This window comes from Tamandua tetradactyla, chromosome 12 (genome assembly GCF_023851605.1).
Source record: "Tamandua tetradactyla isolate mTamTet1 chromosome 12, mTamTet1.pri, whole genome shotgun sequence".
NCBI lineage: Eukaryota > Metazoa > Chordata > Mammalia > Pilosa > Myrmecophagidae > Tamandua > Tamandua tetradactyla.
Genome location: NC_135338.1, coordinates 5,926,763 through 5,946,419, shown reverse-complemented (window position 1 = coordinate 5,946,419; position 19,657 = coordinate 5,926,763). Strand labels below are relative to the sequence as shown.

The window sequence follows — 19,657 nt, the reverse complement described above, 5'->3', positions numbered from 1 at the left end:
AACAAATCATATTGTGTAACAGGTCAAGAGTCTCACCAACAAATGGCTATTTGCTTTCACTGGCAAGTACTTTCATGTTTTGCTTGGGTCATGTCTGTCTTTTCAAAGGAATGTTCACAACATCAGTTATAGGAAGCAGTGCTCTACAATTCCAGATTACAGTTTTCCCAATACCGTTTATACCTACAGATAAACTCTTCTACCTTCAATTCTTTTCTCCCTTTACTGTTCAATTTAAATTTCAGCTGGCCAAGATTTACTAGTACCAGAAGAATTTGTTAGGATGGCATAGTATTGAAGGGTGACAGAAAGAATATGGGGTTTCTTTCTAGGGCTATGAAAATGTTCTAAAATTAGTGATAATGGTTATTCAATTTGTGTAAAAACCACAAATCTGCATGCTTCAACACAGGTGGAATTTATGGCTTATTCATTATAGCTCAATAAAGCTTTTTTTTCTTCTTTTAAAGAGACAGACTAAAAATAATCAGATTAAGTAGTACCTTAGAAACAGATTTTTAGACCCTATGGATAATATCCGTTAATTTCTTTTCTTATTTTTATATTCACGTGCATCTCAATTTTTCCTCTAAATAAACATTGTATAACAAGGACAAAGAATAGTTGTAGTAAGTCCTTAATATTTATGAACCACTTGAGTCATGGGAAACTTTGTTATAAAGAAATTTTTGTTGTAATGAAATTTGACCCGCATTGTTCTCATATGCTATAATCATGAGCTGAGTGTTAGAGGATAAAAAGCTTTGCTCTACTTGATAACTGCAGTGATGACAAGCTATGGTTTTTGTGATATGTTTGGCTTTGTTACAATTTGCTTTAAACTTGTCCCATTTGATTATTTGAAGGATTTTTCTGTCCTAGAAGCCTTCAGACTGTAAGAGGCAGTCAGGTATGTAATCTTGCCCATAAAGCTGTGTATATTGGATAAGGAATGCTTCATTCATAAGGGATTATGTAGCTTAGGGTTTTTCAAGTTTGGGTCATGATCCTCTGAGAAATATTTCATTAAATATTTATTAAATGGCAGAATGTTCATCAACTCACTTGCTACCAATGGGATCATAAACTCACATGCAAAGATAGGGCTGGAGATATTGTCATACATCCTTATATAGGTATATTAGATTTTTTACTGCTGCATGACTGTTTACCACAAACTTAGCAGTTTGAAACAGCACCGTTTATTATCTCATCACAGTTTCTGTAGGTCAGAAGTCTGGGCACATGATAGCTGGATTTTCTGGTCAGGGTTTCACCAGATTGAAATCCAGGTATCAGCTGAGGCTGCAGTTCTTGGGGCTTCTTTCAGGCTCACTAGTTGTTGGCACAATTTATTCTTTGTGACTTTTGGAATGATATGCTATTTTCTTGCTACTTGTCAACCAGGGACCATTTTATGCCTTCTGGCCCTCAGTATGGATATTTCCTTTCTTCCAGGTCAGCCAGAACCCATCTCTCTAACTTGCTTGTCTGCGGTCAGCTGGAGGAAATGCTGATTTTAAAATACTCAACCTGATTGGGTCACACCCACCAGGGGTACTCTCCCTTTTGCTAAAATATAATTTATTCACAGGAGTGACTTCTCATCATAGTCACATGTTCCACCTACACTCAAAGGAGAGGGGATCACGCAAGGGCATGGTGATGGGATCCTGTAAAATTCTGCCTTCTACACCCAGCAGCATGCTTATACCCATATACTATTGATGGATTATTTAGGAGAAAACAGAAAAATAAAAAGTCTGGGAGGGAATGAAACCTCTCAAATGTGCTTGAGGATACCCTCTGACTTTCTAAAATGTCAATTTTTCAGAGTTGCCGATTCCCATTGCTACTTCCCTTGTTTAAGTAAAATGAAATGAAAAATTTTAATACAGAGAAGTTTTATTAGAGAAAATTTCCCAAATACATATGCACAAGAAGTATGAGAATTCTGCATATACCCACAGCTTCAACAAGTATCAAATTATGACTCCTATTCTTTCCTCTGTACCCTAGTCACCCTTCCCTCAACTCTAGTATTGTTTTTAAATTCCAGATACCATATAATTTCATCTGTAAATATTTTAGAATATGTTGTCAAAAAATCAAGACTAGAGACTTAACTAAAACTTAACTAAAAAGCCAGTATTGTACCTAAACAATTTATATTAGTTGTTTAAAATTACCAAATGTCTCGTCAGTTTTCAAATTTCTCCTAACTTTTTAAAAAGTTTGTTCCCCTCAGGGTTCAAATAAGACCCATAGATTGCAGTTTTTGATATATCCCTGTACCAAACCCCGCTCAGTCCATAGATTTCCCCTGCAATTTTATTTTCCTTAAAACTTACTTGTGAGAGCAGGCCATAGTGGCTCAGCAGGCAGAATTCTCGCCTGCCATGCCGGAGACCTGGGTTTGATTTCCGGTGCTGCCCATGCAAAAATAAAAAACTTAATTGTGAAAAGAACAGGTTATTTGTCCTGTAGAATTTCTCACAGTCTGGAACACACAGTGTAGCGTGCCATTCTGCTTCCTGTATTTCCTGTAAATTGGTGAAGATGAAAATAACTGACGCCATTAACCTACCTGCTCACTAGAATTAGAAAAGCTATTGGGTAAGTGGTGTACATAGATATCCTTAACAGATACAGACACATAGAGAAATATATCCATTTGGGAGTAGAACATATATGTCAGGTTTTTCAGATTCCCATTACTGAGGATAGTTTATACTTTATATACTTACTGTGCTTGAATTGGTTCAGTTGAAATTCTCGCAGAAAATATAGATTGTATAAATTTGTATATTCAGTTCTTTGACCTAAGCATGTTTGTTAAATCAAGTTATAGTTTCTTTAAAAAGATTTAAAACATTCCTAAAGAGAAAAGTATCTCAGTCTTGAGTTTTAGAAAAAAAAAACATTTTTTTTAGTTGAGAAGATCATAAATTGCTTTTTTATTGTTAATTTTTTAATTAGAGAAATTGCAGATTTACAAAAAACTCATAAAAAATACAACATTCCTATATACCTCCCTATTGTTGACACTTTGCATTAGTGTGGTGCCTTTGTTACAGTCAGTGAAAGAATATTGAACTATTATTGTTAACTATAGCCATAGTTCACATTAGGTGTATTTTTCCCACATAGCACCCTCTTATTAATACCGTGTAATAATGTCATACATTGATTATAATTCATGATATAACATTCTTATATTTGTACTATTAAGCACAGTCCATCGTCTGCAACAGGCTTCACTGTGTTATACAGTCCCATGTTTTATCTCCTAATTTTCCTACTAGTAACATACATGACCCAAAACTTCCCCTTTCAGCCACATTCATAAACATAATTCAGCACTGTTAATTACTCACAATAGTGTGCCACCATCACCACTATCTATTCTCAAAATTATAAAAGAAACATTTTATGTGATTTTCTTTAGCTTGTTAAATATTTATCTAACTGGTGAGGGAACCAGTAAGATGTTAAGACCAGTTCAAAGGAGAATTTAAAGAACAGATTTTTTATCTATCTATCTATCTACCAGTTATCTCTCAATGTGATCATTTACACACAATCAGAAATGCTGAAATGAATTTCCTAAGTGATACAAGACTAGCTAATATCCTAAAGAGCAATAAAATGTAATATTTGATTATCTTTGCTACAGGCGTGCAAAGCAATTGCTTCTCTAACAGATAAATTCATTTGCTTTGCTAAGGACAAGAGCCACTACATTACTATACTTCCTTTTTTTTTTTAAATAAGATAATTCCTACCCCTGTAGAGCTGTAAAATAGTGTGGTCCAGCGGGCTTATCACACTTTTCAGTCTCAGGGTCCTTTGGCACTTAAAGATAGAAGACCCTCAGAGATTTGTTTGTGGGATGTTGTCATCCTATTAGAAATTAGAACCAAGAAACTTAAAGACTATGTATTAATTCCCTTAAAAAGTGAAAACAAGCCTATTTTATGTATCATTAGAGTGATGACTTCATCATGGATATTGCAGTTTTGGGAAAACCCAATGCTCTGTACACTTGTTGCGAGAATGAGAATGGTAAATAACTTCATATTATCCTGAAAATAGTATTCAAATTATAGACACTCTAAACAAGGCCTGTGGCAGGTGCTTAGCTTGTGAAGAGTTTTTAATTGCGTTGAATATAAATGTCTGGAATTAGAGGTGATGGTAACACATTATGGTGAGTGTAATGAACAGTGTGATTGTGGTTGAGAGGGGAAGTGTAGGGTCAGGTATGTCACTAGAAGGAAAACTAGAGGATAGAACAAGGTACTGTATGACACAGCAAACCCTGTTATAGTCAATGAGCACGAGTAATCGTACAAATATCAGAATGGTCTTCCATGAACTAGAGCAGATGTATGTCATTTTTATAAAGAGTTAATAATAGAGTGGTATATGGGGAAAAAATGCACCTAATGCAATCTATGGACTATAGTTAACAATAATGTTTTACTATTTTTTCATCAACTGTAACAATGCTAAAATTGTGGGGTGGGGGATGTAGGGTATGGTATTCCTTTTTGGAGCAATAAAAATGTTCTAAAATTGATTGTGGTGATGCATGCACAGCTCTAATTATACTGTGAGCCACTGATCGTATACTTTGTATGCTTTGGATGGACTGTATGGTGTGTGAATATATCTCAGTAAACTGCTATAAAAAAAAAGGTCTGTGGTTCCCAGAGGTCCTGGGACCACACTTTGAGAACCATTGGCCTGGTTTAAAAAAAAAAAAAAAATCGAAGATAATCCCATGAGGGCCTGCTTAACTACACATAGCATTCTGCTGAAAGAATCCCCAATAATCTCTGTACATTTCCAAATATTTTTTTTATCGGATAGTAGTCTTTGGAGAAATGCCTTGCTGAGCAAGGGGGATTTTCAAGGTCATTTTGAAAGTATTGTCAGAAACTTATTTTTTTAATTATATGGGGATCACTATAGGAAAAATGAAAAAATAGAAAAGTGTAAAGACATAGAGAAAGTCTTAGAAAGGAAGCAAATTATTTTAACCCATGGGAACGTATCTTAATGAAGTTTATTTATTTTTGTTTTTATTTTTTTTTGCATGGCAGGCTCTGGGAATTGAACCTGGGTCTCCAGCATGGCAGGCGATTCTGCCCCTAAGCCACCATTACACTGCCCTAAAAATTTTTTTTGATTGTGTATTATCTGTACTCTTTTGTATCCTTCTTTCTTATAATTGTTGTCATAAGTATTTTCCAAGTTATTAAAACTCTTAACTTCTTAGATGACTGCATTTTTTCCCCACCTTGTGTGTCATATAGGGTAGTCATCCTTATTATGGGTATATTTTTCTTGTTTCAAGGTATCTTCTTGGGGTTAATTATTAGAAATGAAGTAATTGGGTCAAAAGGTATATATTTTTAAAGTTTTGTTTGTAAATGCTGCCAAATTGTCTGTAAGAAAGGTTTTTGCCCGTTGATACTGCTGATCTTTATCTGCATTTTAAAGGCATTAAAGCATCTTTCATTTTATCCCTGCCTACATGCTTAGTATTATGTTACAAATATTTGTGATTCAACAACAGACAGATGCTATAATACTGTGTTTTGATTTGCATTTCTTTCGTCAATTTGAACTTTAGCCCCAGTCTGCTTATTGGTCATTTGTAGTTTTCCTTTCTCAAATGGCCTGCATTCCCGTACATCTATTTAAATCTTGGTGTTTTTGAACAGACCATAAAATAGATTAATTAACATTGCAAATAACTTTTCATAAATGCAGTAAACAACAGTGAAGCCCATTAGAAGAAAACTATGAGATCTTCAGGCACACTTAAAATGACCTAAAATGTTTGTCTGTGATTAAGAGTCTCTGGCTACAGATTTGCATAATTAATTATGTTAGCAAGCCCTAGCAAGCCCTTTCCTCATTACCTGAAGGGAAAATTCATGGCGGCTCCTGTCATTTATTACTTTTTAAAAACTGCTAAGAAAATTTCCATGTTTTTATTGTACAATGAGGCATGGAAACATCTGAACAAAGCGGCAGTGAGGCAGCGCTTTCTCCTTCATTTCTTTGTGTATTAGAGCAACTTGTCAGTAGATTTAAAAAACAAAAGGGATTGCTGAAGTTTTTCCAAGGCATGTGCTGGTACAACACAAGCTTCTTCTGTCAGATGTAGCTGGTCTGGCATCCACATATCACGCACGACACCTGCGTGGCAGCAGTGCAGTGCCCCCACTTCCACCATGGCCCTGCTCACTTGGGTGTGATTTTTGGAGCATCTGGGGGAGCGTGAGTAGTATCGGGAAGAGGAGGGAGGAGGAAACAGCATGGGTGCCTGGCTGGAAGGCTCAGCCAAAGTTGTGCAGGGCAAGTCTGAACATGTCATTGGTGCAAACTCAAGCATCATTGATATTCTTTAGTAGGAACATCTGGTAGAACTGCGTGATAGGGTCTTCTCTGGTCTTGTGCTGGTACACAACCATGCTGATGAGGCAGCTACCTAGTGTAGGCTGATGGTCCTGTACCGTGATGCTGCGCTGGATTTTCTAGAATGGAAGGCTGGACAATTTCCCCACAGTGGCAGCTTTCCCTTGGAGATGCTGTCTTTCCCATGTAAGGCATGATGCATCACTTATAACTTGCACCTAGCTTGGTTCTGTCATCAAGTAACTGGTGGTAATGCTGAATGAAGCTGGATCCAATCTGCTTCCAAATCGGCTTGTCTCCCTTTATAGGGCGTCATCTGGCTTGTATTGTCCCCAGAGTGGGCCGGGTGGTGCTGCCCATCCCTGAATCCTTTGCAGGTGGGTGATAGGAAGTGGAGTCAGGGTCAGCCCACAGACCTGCCTGCAGAGCCTGCTGGACTCAGGCAGGCCAGGCCAGGCCATATAGGGTGGGGCCGGGACAGCCTGGTCTGGACCAGAAGCTCCTGTCATTTCATCACCAATTTATGTTTCCTGGATTTTGTCATAATGGTTTCTTATTTTTCCCCACCCCCACCCCATGCCCCAACCCCTGGTTTTTCTAGCCGCTGCTGAGTGCCACAGAGGAGGCTTTTCTTAGCCGTAAAGAACAGGGAGATGCTATGCAGTTTTTCCATTGAACTAAACTTGTTTGGAAGAATAAGGAGCTAGAACAATGAAATAATCCAAATATTATGAGGAAGGAGGTGGAAGTATATATTAGAATGGTTTACATGATAAAAGAAATGTTATACCCAGTACTTTTTGTTTATAAATGGTGTCATAAAACAGATACTCAAATGCTTAGTTAAAATCTTTAAAGCATTGCCTATACAGCACCTAATATTGCAAAATGCTATGCTCATCACAGTCCAGTTGTCTCCGTGCCAATATATCATAAGTCAAAATGGCGGGGGAGATGGGTTTTCTCATATCTTAAGTGCTTTATGTTTGTTCTAGTTTAAACAAAGAAAATAAACCTCGTCCAAGTATGCAGAGATTCATGCCTTAAACTAATTTTAGATGGTTCCGATCATCTCAGTAATAGACTATAATGCGGTGTTTCCCAGCACACGTAAGAGAAGACAACTTGTTATCATCATGGTTCTGTTCATTTCCTACCCCCACCCCTAGTTGGAGATGCTGCAATTGTCTGTCTTTGTCTAAGAAGTAAAAACCAAACAGCATCCACATACGCTAACATGCACACACGCCTCCCTGTGCAGCACTCTTAAAAGGCAGGTGTTGGCATTTGTTTGGGAGACATGACTCCGGGAGACAATGGTGTAAGTGGTTGTTAGAGGAGGATTATCTGGAATCAGAACTAAGACACTGAGGGAAGATCAATTCTGTACCCCTCCCCAAGACATCAGTTCATTGTCTTCCTAGCTTGGAAGGAATGAATAGGTTTGCCCAACCAATTCATGAGTTCCTAGGATGCATTTGAATCCCAGGTGGTTCGATGCACTATAAAATTGACTCAAGAGCACCAAATACCTTTTTTAGTTAAGAATCAGATGCCTCAGACAGTCTACAGGCAAACAGTACCTTCATGGTAAAATGGACCATCGTCTTGGGATGATAAGATCTTAGTGAAATAGCTTTAATATGAAAGAGAATAGGGATTAGAAAGTATTTTCTAATGACTGGAAAATTTCAGGACTAAAAGTGTTCAATTTTTTTTAATTTTATTATTTAAAACTTTAATTTTTTAAAATTTGAAACATACTCAAACATTTTTCTTGTTAATGGTAAATCTCATATTATTTTAAGAACTTGTCAAAAATCTATTTAAGAACGATGAAACACTGCTCATTTTCTGATTCAGCCATTTCCTGTTAATTCTTATTATAGAAGTTAAAATGGATTGCTGAATTCACATTTTGTAACTTATGTGGATTTAGTTTTTTAAAGCAGCTGGTCCTAAGTGGATAAAGCCTTGAGAAACAATTTCTAAGATAGCATATGCGCTATTTTCTACAGAGATTGGCAACTGTTATTTGGAGGTGGGGAATAGGATGGGTTGTAGTATTGGGGTTCTCAAATGCACAACTTGTTTTTTGTTCTATCGAAGGAAGATTTTTAATACCGAGGCTTAAAAATGACAAGTATATGATAGAATAATAATGTAATCCATTTTATACAATCATCTAAGCTTTGTTGAAATGAAAGATTTTTTTTTTAATAGCATAAAACAGAGAGCCCTTATATTGTGAATTGTCCCATGGATAATTAATATGAGTAATTAAAACAAAGTGTGGAAAACGTCCCTGTTGGGGGAATGTGAGTTCCTTTAGCTCACTAACTAGTTGTGCGACTTTGGCCAACTCATCTCTTGGGCTCCAATGACCTCATGCATAAAATGAAGAGGCTTGGGTTAGCTTATTGGTTCTATGACAGGTTAGTTGTCTCCAGTGGCTCTGAAAAGAGTGTAACAGTCACTGTCTTAGTTGACACTGAGTGGTGGGCACCATACATCTGGGCAATTCCTTTTTCGTGCTGGCAAAATTAGAACCTGGAATGGGTGATTTGCTTGGTAATTGATTAGTATACTGACAGAATTAGAGTCCGAACTTGGGTCTCCACTAACCACCACCTATTAGATGATTGTCTGGCTCAGCCTGGGATGTCAAGTCCATGAGACACATGTGTTTTCCCCCAGTTCCTTCTCACACCACGGCTATGGCACACAGTGCTTATCTACTGTACCATTCTTTCCTACCCAGCCTGGACACACAACCTGAATCCTTCTCAAAGCAGCTCTCTGATAGCCACGGCTAACACCAGAGATAAAACTAGTTTGATATTGTAGGTAGTAGAATTTTTAAAATGAATTAAGTGCTATTGTTGATTTTTTAAAAGAGATTTGCTTGTATTATTTAATTCCAGTGGGATCTTGTTTCATTCTCTATAGCACTAGTTTCTAATCTTTTAGAGTATGAAGATTCCTTTTTATTTTCTTTCTTTTTTTGGTACATGGTTCAGGAATCGAACCCGGGTCTCCCGCATGTAAGGCGAGCATTCTACCACTGAACCACCCGTGCACCCTTGACGGTTCCTTTTTAATTTAAGAAATATCACAGATTCCTACTTAACAATGTGTGCTGGTTTGAAACTGTTACGTCCCCCAGATAAGCCATGTTCTAATCCTGATCCAGTGGTGTAAGGCCAGACCTATTGTTTAGGGCAGGAAACTTTGATTGGATTGCTTCCATGGAGATATGGCACACCCAGTTGTAAGTATGACCTTTTGGTTAAATTAGTTCCTGGAGATGTGACACACCCAAGTATGGGTGTGACCTTCTGATTAAATGGAGATGTGACTTCACCCATTCAAGGTGGGTCTTGATTAGTTTACGAGAGTCCTTTAAAAGGAGAAACGTTTTGGAGACATCTCAGATGCAGATGCTTGGAGAGCAGAAGCAACAGAGCCAACAGAGCCGCCAAGAGACCTAGGCTTTTGGAGAAACACAGACCAGCAGATGTTGCCATGAACCTTCCCATGAGATGCTAAGCAAGCTAGAACCCAGAGTTTTTGTCCTGAAGGAACTAAGTGAAGGCCACATAGGCTAGAGAAGAAAGCACTGGCACCAGAAGTGGAAACAAAGAACCAGGAACAAGGACCAGCAGATGCCAGCCACGTGCCTTCCCAGATTGGCCTTCCTTGAGCCAAGGCATCTTTCCCTGGAGGCTTTAGTTTGGACTTATTTAAGGCCTTAAAACTGTAAACTTGTAACTTATTAAGTTCCCTTTTTTAAAAGCCATTCTATTTCTGGTATATTGCATTCCAGCAGCTTTAGCAAGCTAAAACACCAGGTATTCAGTAGCATTTTCAGTGAGTTTCAGTTTTATTAATTACAACATATATCCTCATTTGGAAAAATGGACATTCCTGTATGTGTGAGACATTTACATGTTCATGGTTGAAGGACCTCTTGTAAAGCTTCTGGTTCTCCCTTCCCTACACCCCTGGGAATTGGAAATCAGAAGCCTACGCTGTATACCACTTTGGGTTTTTCTTTAACCTTGATTTTGTTTAATATTCTTTTCACCTTTTTTTTTTTTTTTTTTTTGGCATGGGCAGGCTCCAGGAATCGAACCACGGTCTCCAGCATGGCAGGTGAGAATTCTGCTACTGAGCCACCACTGCACCACCCTGTTTAATATTCTTTTAAGTCAATTGAGTTTTTGCTTTCAGGGATCTCATCAGTGGTTTTCATACTATGCCTCCACAAACCTTCAAACTTTAACCAGCTTGATTCAAATCCATTTATCTATATATAGAGAGAGGCTCTTCATGAGATTTTTGTTTAGATAAAGGATTTCACAGCTTTAAAATATGTTTGAAAACTGTTGTTAATCCCGCCTTCTCATTTTACATATGACTAAAGGCAACGTTTAGAGGGTTTGGGGGTCATCCCATTAGTGAGCTCTGGAGCCAGGATGAAAACCCAGATTGTGTGACTTTTCTCTCTACCTGAGCTGCCATTCACGGGCCATTGGAGGATGTAAACTGACACCAGTGCCAGCTGTGAGGGCAGCACATACTTATATGGAAAGAATAATTGTTTACATTGTCATCTCAGGGGAATCAAGTCTCTTTCCACTCTTTGAATAAAAGAGCTATGAGGGGTACATGTTTGTAAATGCTAGCCTTTTGGGCGTGGCCTTCCTTGCTACTTGTTTTCGTTTAAAAAGGAGACCATTTCCTTTTTCTTTTTCTCCCAGCGCCATACGCCTTCCCTGTTGTGTCTGTGACATACCTTGCCTTGTCCTGATTTTTCAACACTGCTCAAGCAAAGGCTCCTGGTCTCTGTCCTGCGTTGTCCAGTCTATCCAAAGACCACAGGGTTCATTTTTCTGTAGTGGTCCTTCATTGTCTTTCTTAAATCAACCTGCCATCAAGATATAAGCCAAATATGATGCGCAAAATAAACCTACCCAATTTCGACTGTCTTTTTTTTTTTTTTTTTTTTTTTTTAACATGGGCAGGCACCGGGAATCGAACCCGGGTCCTCTGGCATGGCAGGCGAGCCTTCTTGCCTGCTGAGCCACCGTGGCCCGCCCTTGACTGCCTTTTTGGCTGGGATGTTAGCACAAAGCCTCATGTTCCTCTGGAGCTTGCTGTGATCCTAGGGTCAGTTTATCTCAGTGTACCTTGGAAGAACAACCGGAGGGAATATCTAGGGACAGCTTGCAGAGGGTGCTATGTGGCTCTCAGGCTCTATTAGTGGCACCAGAAGCCTTCCTTTTTCGAAAGTCAGTTTAAGTTTGTTCAGATCGTTGATGTTTCCCGTTCAGATTCCTCCAGTTGGCAGGGTCAGTGCAGTGCTGGCTCGGAGAGCAGGCTCGTGACAGCCTGCTTGCTTCCTCACTCTCCTCAGGAGACTCATCTCCTTATTTGGAGAGATGCTTTTCCATTAACCTGTGGCAAAGCCAAACATTCCACTTCAGTCCATGGTTTCAACCTCCTTCCTTCCCATATATTCTAACAGATCTGATGATGAGCAGCTGAAATGACTTTCTCTGGCACAGCTCACCAGGGATAAGCAGAAGGGCTGAACGTTAGAAACTAAGGGAACAAAGAAGAAAAAGAACATAGAAGAGTCTCAAATTAGAAAACTAATTATTAGACAATTGAGCAGTGATTTTTACTTCCAAGTAAGAAAGCTGAGATGCAAAGGGGATCTGGGGAACCTAAGAAAGACTTCACTTGAGCAACAGATTTTCTTCTTGTCGTTTTCCACACAGATATTAAAAAACTATCTGCTGTCTTTAAGGGAGATATTTTTTCTTTCCTCCATCCTGCCCTTAACCAGTCCTTATTTTCTTACAGAATGAATGAGGATGGCTAATTCCAAATGCTTTTTCCTCCTAAGGATAGATTCTGGATGACAGCTTCTGTTATCACAGCAATCACCAACACCACTCTAGGAAAAGACTTGCCAAAGTTCCCTTCTAGGGAAATAATTCTGTGAGTAACTTAATGAGTTTAAGGGTCCCTTAAAAAGTATTTACTAACTTAAGGTGCTTTGGGTGGAAATATTTCACTAATGGTAATTTAGTTTTCTAAATTAGGAATTGGGAAAATTCCTAAAATGTGCACCAATCATCATATTTGTGTCACTGAAATTATTGGTTAGCTGACTATAGTCACAACCAGAGTGTTTGCCTGTTTCAGGTAAACAGAGTGGGAGTGAAACCTCAGAATTATTACTCAGAAGCTGTTTAAAGAGGCATTCCTAGCTAACGGCATAAGTCCTATAGTCTAGTTAATTGTGTTGTGTCAATTTCAGTGTCCCAGTTTTGATAATGTGCTGTAGGTAGGTAAGAATGACCACAGGGGAAATTGGGTATTGGATAAACAGACCTCTCTGTCCTCTTTGCAGCTTCTTCTAAGTCTGTGATTATGGCAAAATAAGAAGGTTAAAAAAAAAAAAAGATACTCCAAGAAAAATTGTCATTCCAAGTGAAACATTTGAAGTGTATCTGTCCTCTCCCATCCCCTTCCCTTTCCTAGCTTTATTGAGATATAGTTCACATACTGTAAAAATCACCCAAAGTATGCACTTCATACTTCTGTTAAACAGTTATGCCCCTGAATTTTGAGTATATTCACAGAGTTGTGCAACCGTCTCCACAATCTAAGCTTGGAGCATTTTCAACTCCTCAAAAAGAAGCTATGTACCCATTAGTAATCACCCCCCACCCCCATTCTACCCTGGGCAACCACTAATCTACTTTCTGTTTCTGTGAATTGGCCTTTTCTGCACATTTTATATAAATGGAATCACACAATATGTGGTCCTTTGTGACTGACTTCTCTAACTTAGTATAACCTTTCCCAAGTTCACCAGTTATAGCATGTATCACTACTGCATTCTTTTTTATTGCTGTATAATATTTCATCATATAGATTTGCCATATATGTTTACCTGTGCATGGACATTTAGGTTGCATAAATGAATACTTATGAATAATTCATAATTATAAATAATGCTGCTATGAACATTCATGGACAAATTTTTGCATGGACCTATGTTTTCTCTTGGGTGAATACTTAATGGTAATATTGCTGGACCACATAGTAACTCGGTCTAACATTTTGAGGAACTGCAAAGCTGTTTTCCGAAGTAGCTAATCCCACTTTACGTTCGTCCCAGCAATGAATTAGAATTCAAGTGTGTCCACATCTCAAGTATTTCTTAAACTTTGTATTTTTGTTGCATTAACTTAATGTTTCCTCTGTTCTTGGTGAGTGTAGGAGCAGGGAGTTGAATGATAATTCTGGAGGAAATGAAACAAATGAAAATGAAATAAATTATTTTCAGATTGGCTCCGTGTTGCTTTGGAAACCTTTCAGCTCTGACCCCACAAGCCTTCCTGTTTGACTGGATATGACATTACCAGGAATTTTACTTTCCTGCTTTTATTCCCCCTGGAGAGAAAAAAAAAATACATCTTTTTCTCAGCTAGACATGGAGGGTTCAAACAAACATAAAGGACCCCTGAATTATGAACAGTTCCGTGGGAACATGTACTTGTTTTAGGTCCACAATAGTTTCTCTAAAATCATTCTCTTGGTGCTTGCTTCTTCTGTGTCGTCCTCCACTGGAGCGTAACGTAAGAGCTGAATCGAGGTTTGTTCATTCGGTGTTTGGAAAAGAAACTGTGACTGGATGCCGGTCAGCTGGCTGTGGGTTGTTGGCACACCACGCGTTCCACAGGCGCCGCTGCTGCAGGGTTGCTCACAGCCCATACCAGGTGGTGGGGTTTGCGTTTGCCGTGTCTGGGCTCCAGATAACAGGGCCTTTGTAATCCACCACAGTGGTCAACAGGCAAGTCCCGGGGGTCTGGGAAAGCCCCAGTGCACCAGCCAAAGACAGATTCACGGCCTCTTTGCCCTTTGTAACCAACTGGAGACTAAGCAGGGCTTGGCAGTGGCGGAGGAAGGGACTACCAGGAAACAGCTCTCAGTCCTGATGCGTAGAAATGATAACTCTTGCCACTGTTGATTACTTTTGACCACATGGTGGAAGCAAGCAATTCGATTATCTTGCCTGCTGAAAACCATGCTACAACTAAAGAGGCCTGCCTCTCGTGACGGCTTTTCTCATATTCCCCCCATTTGCATTCATGCAGAGCAGAATTTGATGTATGATAGGTTTGTTTGCAGGGGTAGGTTCCCTCTGGGTTGTCATTCGCACTCTCTCGCCCAGGCTCACCACACACAGATAGGCTCCAGAAGGTGAGTGCTGGCCTCCAGGGCTCTCCAGCCATGGTTTAGCTGACTTTCTCCTGCCTGAGAACTGCCCAGGCATACCTCCTCAGAGTCCTTGAGTCAAGAGAGCACCTCATGTTCCTTATCTCCCGCCATTAAAGGCTGCCCTTCCCAGGCACAGTGTTTCGATGTCCTGTGTTACCTCTGTCAACTCAATATTTCAGTTTCGTTAAAATGAAGTTGGGTTGTGTGTGTATCCATGTGTTTTATTTGGGGTAGCTGCCTATTTATCATGCCATGCAAACTGTCTACTTTTTGTTTGATTTAGCATTCATTTCATAAAGTAGGCAAAAAGAAGAGAGATTTTAAATATATCCATTTTGAGGGACAATCTACTCTTATCACCATGAAGTATTGGAATAGTTTAAGATTAAAGTAACAATTGATGTGCTCTCTGTTGACTTATCCATTGTTTGATTTCTGTAGTAATTAGTGTATTTTGGCCTAGTGATATCAATTGCAACTATAAAGAATTGAACTTTATATATAATACATATTTCTTTCGACTTACAAGCAAGCCATCCTTTCACCTGATTGAGAGTTGATAATACCTTTTTCCAAACTCCCCAAAATAGGAATTTCAACAGTTTTTCCCCCAGAAACTTGACACACATTAAGTATCACTCAATATATTGTGTTTGATCTGTTCTGAGGAGAAGGAGATCTGTCTGAAGAGTTCATTTCTTTTTCATCCTTTATATAGAGTCTCTAGGGCTGATCTTCTTAGGGTACAACAGCTTTTCCCAATTTGCATCTGAGCCTTTTTTGTTACTGACCACAGCAGACTCAGAGGCAGCTCCTATATCTGTGACTAATTTCTAAGGGCAGTAAGGATGTAGAATTTATGAGGAACCAGTCACTGCAACACTCCCTACAGCTACCTTCAATTTGAGTAGTATGAGCAGATTATCTGCATTGCAGCTTATCCACAGAAACTCTTCCTTTTATCTTTTTTGTGATGCTTTTCACCGTTGATGGTCTTTTGAATATTAGCATGGTTTGTGATCTGTTAGCAGTAGAAATCTGATATTTGATTCTTTTAAATAAAGCATGTCTTATGCTGTCCACTCTGGTAGCGATTAGTCACATGTGGCTATTGAGATTTAAAATAACTAAAATCGAATGAAAAGTTTTGTTTTTCAGTCATGTTAGCCACACATCAGGTGCTCATTGGCCACGTGGAATTAGTGGCCACTGTTTGGACAGTGCAGAGGTAGAATGCTTCCATCATCACAGAAAGTTCGATGGGCCAATGCTGATCGTAGACTTTCCACTTCCCCAGAAGGTCCAAAGCAGGACATTTAATCACAGCAAAATGAAAAGCCTGCCTAGGTGGCTGCGGGTACTGGAGAATTGCTGCTGTCTTGTCCCTAGACTGAAGTGAGATGTGTAACAGACGTGCCATTTGCACTAGTTTTTTCTGGGTATTGTTTCCTTTCTGTGGTCTCATTTGTTTCTGAAGGGCTGTGAATTTCCAGTAATCAGACTAGCTCATTAAACTCACTGCAAGTTAAATATTCTAAAACATTATATAAATGAGTTATTATCTGCTGTTCTAGTTTGCCATCTGCTTGAATGCAATATACCAGAAATGGAATGGCTTTTAAAAAGGGGAATTTAATAAGTTGCTAGTTTACAGTTCTAAGGCTGAGAAAATGTCCCAATTACAAGTCTATAGAAATGTCCAATCTAAGGCATCCAGGGAAAGATACCTTGGTTCAAGAAGACTGATGAAGTTCAGGGTTTCTCTCTCAAGTGAGAAGGCACATGGTGAACACAGAGTTTCTCTCTCATCTGGAAAGGCATATGGTGAACATGGGCAGGGTTCCTCTCTCATCATGAAGGGCACATGGCAAACATGGCATCATCTGCTAGCTTCTTCTCCTGGCTTCCTATTTCATGAAGCTCCCCAGAAGCTTCTTCATCATCATTTTCCTTCTTCATCTCCAAAGGTCGCTGACTGGTGAGCTCTGCTTCTCTTGGCTATGTCATTCTGCTCTGCTCTCTCTGAATCTCCATTCTCCAAAACGTTTCCTCTTTTACAGGACTCCAATAAACCAATCAAGATCCACCCAAATGGGTGGAAACATGTCATCACCTAATCCAGCTTAACAACCACTCTTGACTAAATCATATCATCCAGGGAGATGATCTGATTACAGTTTCAAACATACAGTATTGGATAGGGATTATTCTACCTCTATGAAATGGGATTTTGATTAAAACATGGCTTTTCTAGGGGGCATACTTCCTTTCAAACCAGCACATCTGCCATACCTTTCCATTGAATAGATAACTATAATTTTATGTTCGGAAATGGAATGAGGATTATTTAAAATTACCAATATCAGAATATCCCTATTGGCATGTTTCTAATGTTATATTTAAGAATGAATTTCATCTTATTCAGTCTACTATATCCTTTTTAGAATTAGCTTTCTCTCTCTCTTTTTTCATTTTAGTGTAAAACTTATAACTGGTCTTCAATTTCTTAGTAGATATTTTGAAATCTGGATATTTTATCCGCCTTGAAATTTGAGTTCACAAGTTATGAATTTAAAAACATAAAAACTGAGCTCAAATCTCCCCCTCCCACCTTCTACCTACTGCCAAATTATTGCTTTTGTGTTACTTGTGATATCCAAAGGTTGAAGCTGTGTATAAAAATCATACAACATAGAACACAATGTATTAGCACAATCATACAACATAGAACACAATGTATTAGCACTCAAGACAGTTTCTGGTAAACTGACAAAGGAGACACTATTAGTTTAATGACACCTTCCCTAGTCTATGTGAGAGTCTTTTCTTTCATTTTTATTAACCTGAATAATTTTCAATGATCTGGGGATGAAACCTTGTAAGTAATGTTATGTGAAGTTTTTTTTTTGTTGTTGTTTTGTTTTGTTTTTTTTTAATTGTCTTTACCTGAGGGCTGGAAAAACTTACTCTAAAGCAATTAGCCAGACCTTGGCATAACCCCTTGGTGAAGCTATTGGCATTCCTTGGTGAATATCTTGTTCTTATTCCCTGCTGCTTTCTGTGCCCTGGGAAAAGCAAGAGTACTTTTTATTCTTGTCACTGCATCTCAAGAAGCAGCTTTTACATTCTCTATGTGAAGGATCACTCCTTTATTCTGTGTTGTTTTAGCATCTGCTTATAATTGGTGACCAATTACATGAAACATGAGAGCTTTTTGGACCCCCCTACAGTGGTGCAACTCTACCTTTTTTTTAAGTGCAATGTAGATTTGTATATAAACTATTATGCAGTTCTTTTCCCTCTGAGATAAAACCCATGCTAAACAAAAGTCTGGGAAATTGGAATGTCAGCTTTCCCAAATTAGATATCACAACTAGTCAAGATTGAGTGTCAACATCTTCTCTTTTATATATGGTCATGATGTTTGGTTTGAACATGAACTTGGCTGTCATGTGTTCTGATTCACTCACCCCCTTACTTACCTTGTAGCTTCTTAATCTCAGGATCCTGTTTTTCTTGTATCCCATTGGGTGCCCACTCCTTTGCTTAGGGCACTGGGTTACTGCATCTATTCATTCTTAGTTATGGTGCAACATTTTGTTCTAAGGGTCTACATTCACCTGTCTGGGTGCCTGCCATCAGTGGTGTTTGGACTCAAGTGATTCCTGCATGGGTGTAGCTATTTGTTTTTGAAAAGCACAGATTTTCCAGAATGGCATCTGTTGCCCATCACAATATACAAAGTATTGTCTTGGTTTCAGTCCTTGACTTTAATCATTTGATCAAGGGTTCAAGGCCTGTCCGGCTGGACTCTTGTTTTATCAAAAGCTTCTGACATTCCACACCAATGCAAGGTGTGAAAGGTAAATTGGTTTATGGGAATCTTATATTTTATGCATGACTGTTCTGTAAGCCTATAACTTCTCTAATAAAAATAAACAAACAAGCTTCTGACAGGAGATAAAATAATCTGAGAAAGACGCACATGGGAGTCACAACTTGATCTCTCTATTCTCTAGGGTATCATGGAGCTTATTTTAAGTTCCTAAAAGATAAGGGCAATGTATTTTGCTTTATTACATATATACTGTGTTATATAATTCAGGGGCTTAACGTATAATTAGTTGATTGATTAACTCTAGAGCAAATAGGCTCAGTGTGGTTTTTAAGTTTGTTCATTGTGTTTTTTTTTTAATTATATTTTCAGGAGCTAAAATTGGAGTAGTCCATAATAGGATAACTTTTGCCCAGTTTTGAACAATGAACTGCTTGATGAAATGTTTACCTTGTTAAACATACTCATTATTTCCTCCGATAATCCTTACTATGAATCTATCAATGATAGTTAATAGTGCTCATGATGAAGCCAAAATTTAATGTGGTTAGTGAGGCAACACTGATGAAATAGGTGTCTTGTCTGTTTGTTTTCTTTTTTCTCCGTAACTCAAGGTGGGTCTCAGGCCTCCTCCCTCCTCTGCCTTTGCTTTGCCCCTCTCCACCTCACTCCACAGACTCATTTAGCCTCACTTCTTCTGGTAGCTAAATGAGGAGTCTGGGGAGCGTTGGGACTGGGCACAGTGTGGCTGTGGGATTCTAGATTTGTCAGGTGTGCGATCGATGGCTGGGCTTGGTGGGTAGACATCTTGACTTGAATTTGTCTCTGGGGTGGCTTTGCCACTCTAGATGGCTCTGTGATTCTGAACAAGGAAAGATCCATTTCCTTCTTTTGTAAAATAAGTATCGTGTGGCCTTGCTTCCCTAATTACTTAGAAAGAATTGGTTAAGATTAAAAGAGAAATAGTACATGACAACATTTTGCATAGTGTTATAAAATGTAGGATCTTGCTATTTGAAATAGTAATAACTTGCCCCTGTATGTCTATGGATTAGCTTTTACACCCATTGAACTCTAGTTCACGTGTGA

At 38.7% G+C, this 19,657-nt stretch overlaps 1 protein-coding gene and 1 pseudogene across 4 annotated transcripts in view; one reads left to right on the top strand and one right to left on the bottom strand.

Annotated features, from left to right (window-relative positions):
* Nucleotides 1–19,657, top strand: part of DAAM1 (dishevelled associated activator of morphogenesis 1) — a 187,775-nt gene that overhangs the window by 15,035 nt on the left and 153,083 nt on the right. Inside the window, exons 2-3 of one of the 4 annotated variants that reach the window (XM_077122489.1) lie at nucleotides 10,552–10,587; nucleotides 12,304–12,441. The exons of 2 other annotated variants lie outside the window; for them this stretch is intronic. The gene's annotated coding sequence lies outside the window, so the exon portion shown is untranslated. The remainder of the gene's footprint in view (nucleotides 1–10,551; nucleotides 10,588–12,303; nucleotides 12,442–19,657) is intronic. One more of the 4 variants, XM_077122488.1, reaches the window with a different exon arrangement.
* On the bottom strand, nucleotides 6,354–6,941 carry LOC143652730 (nuclear transport factor 2 pseudogene; annotated as a pseudogene).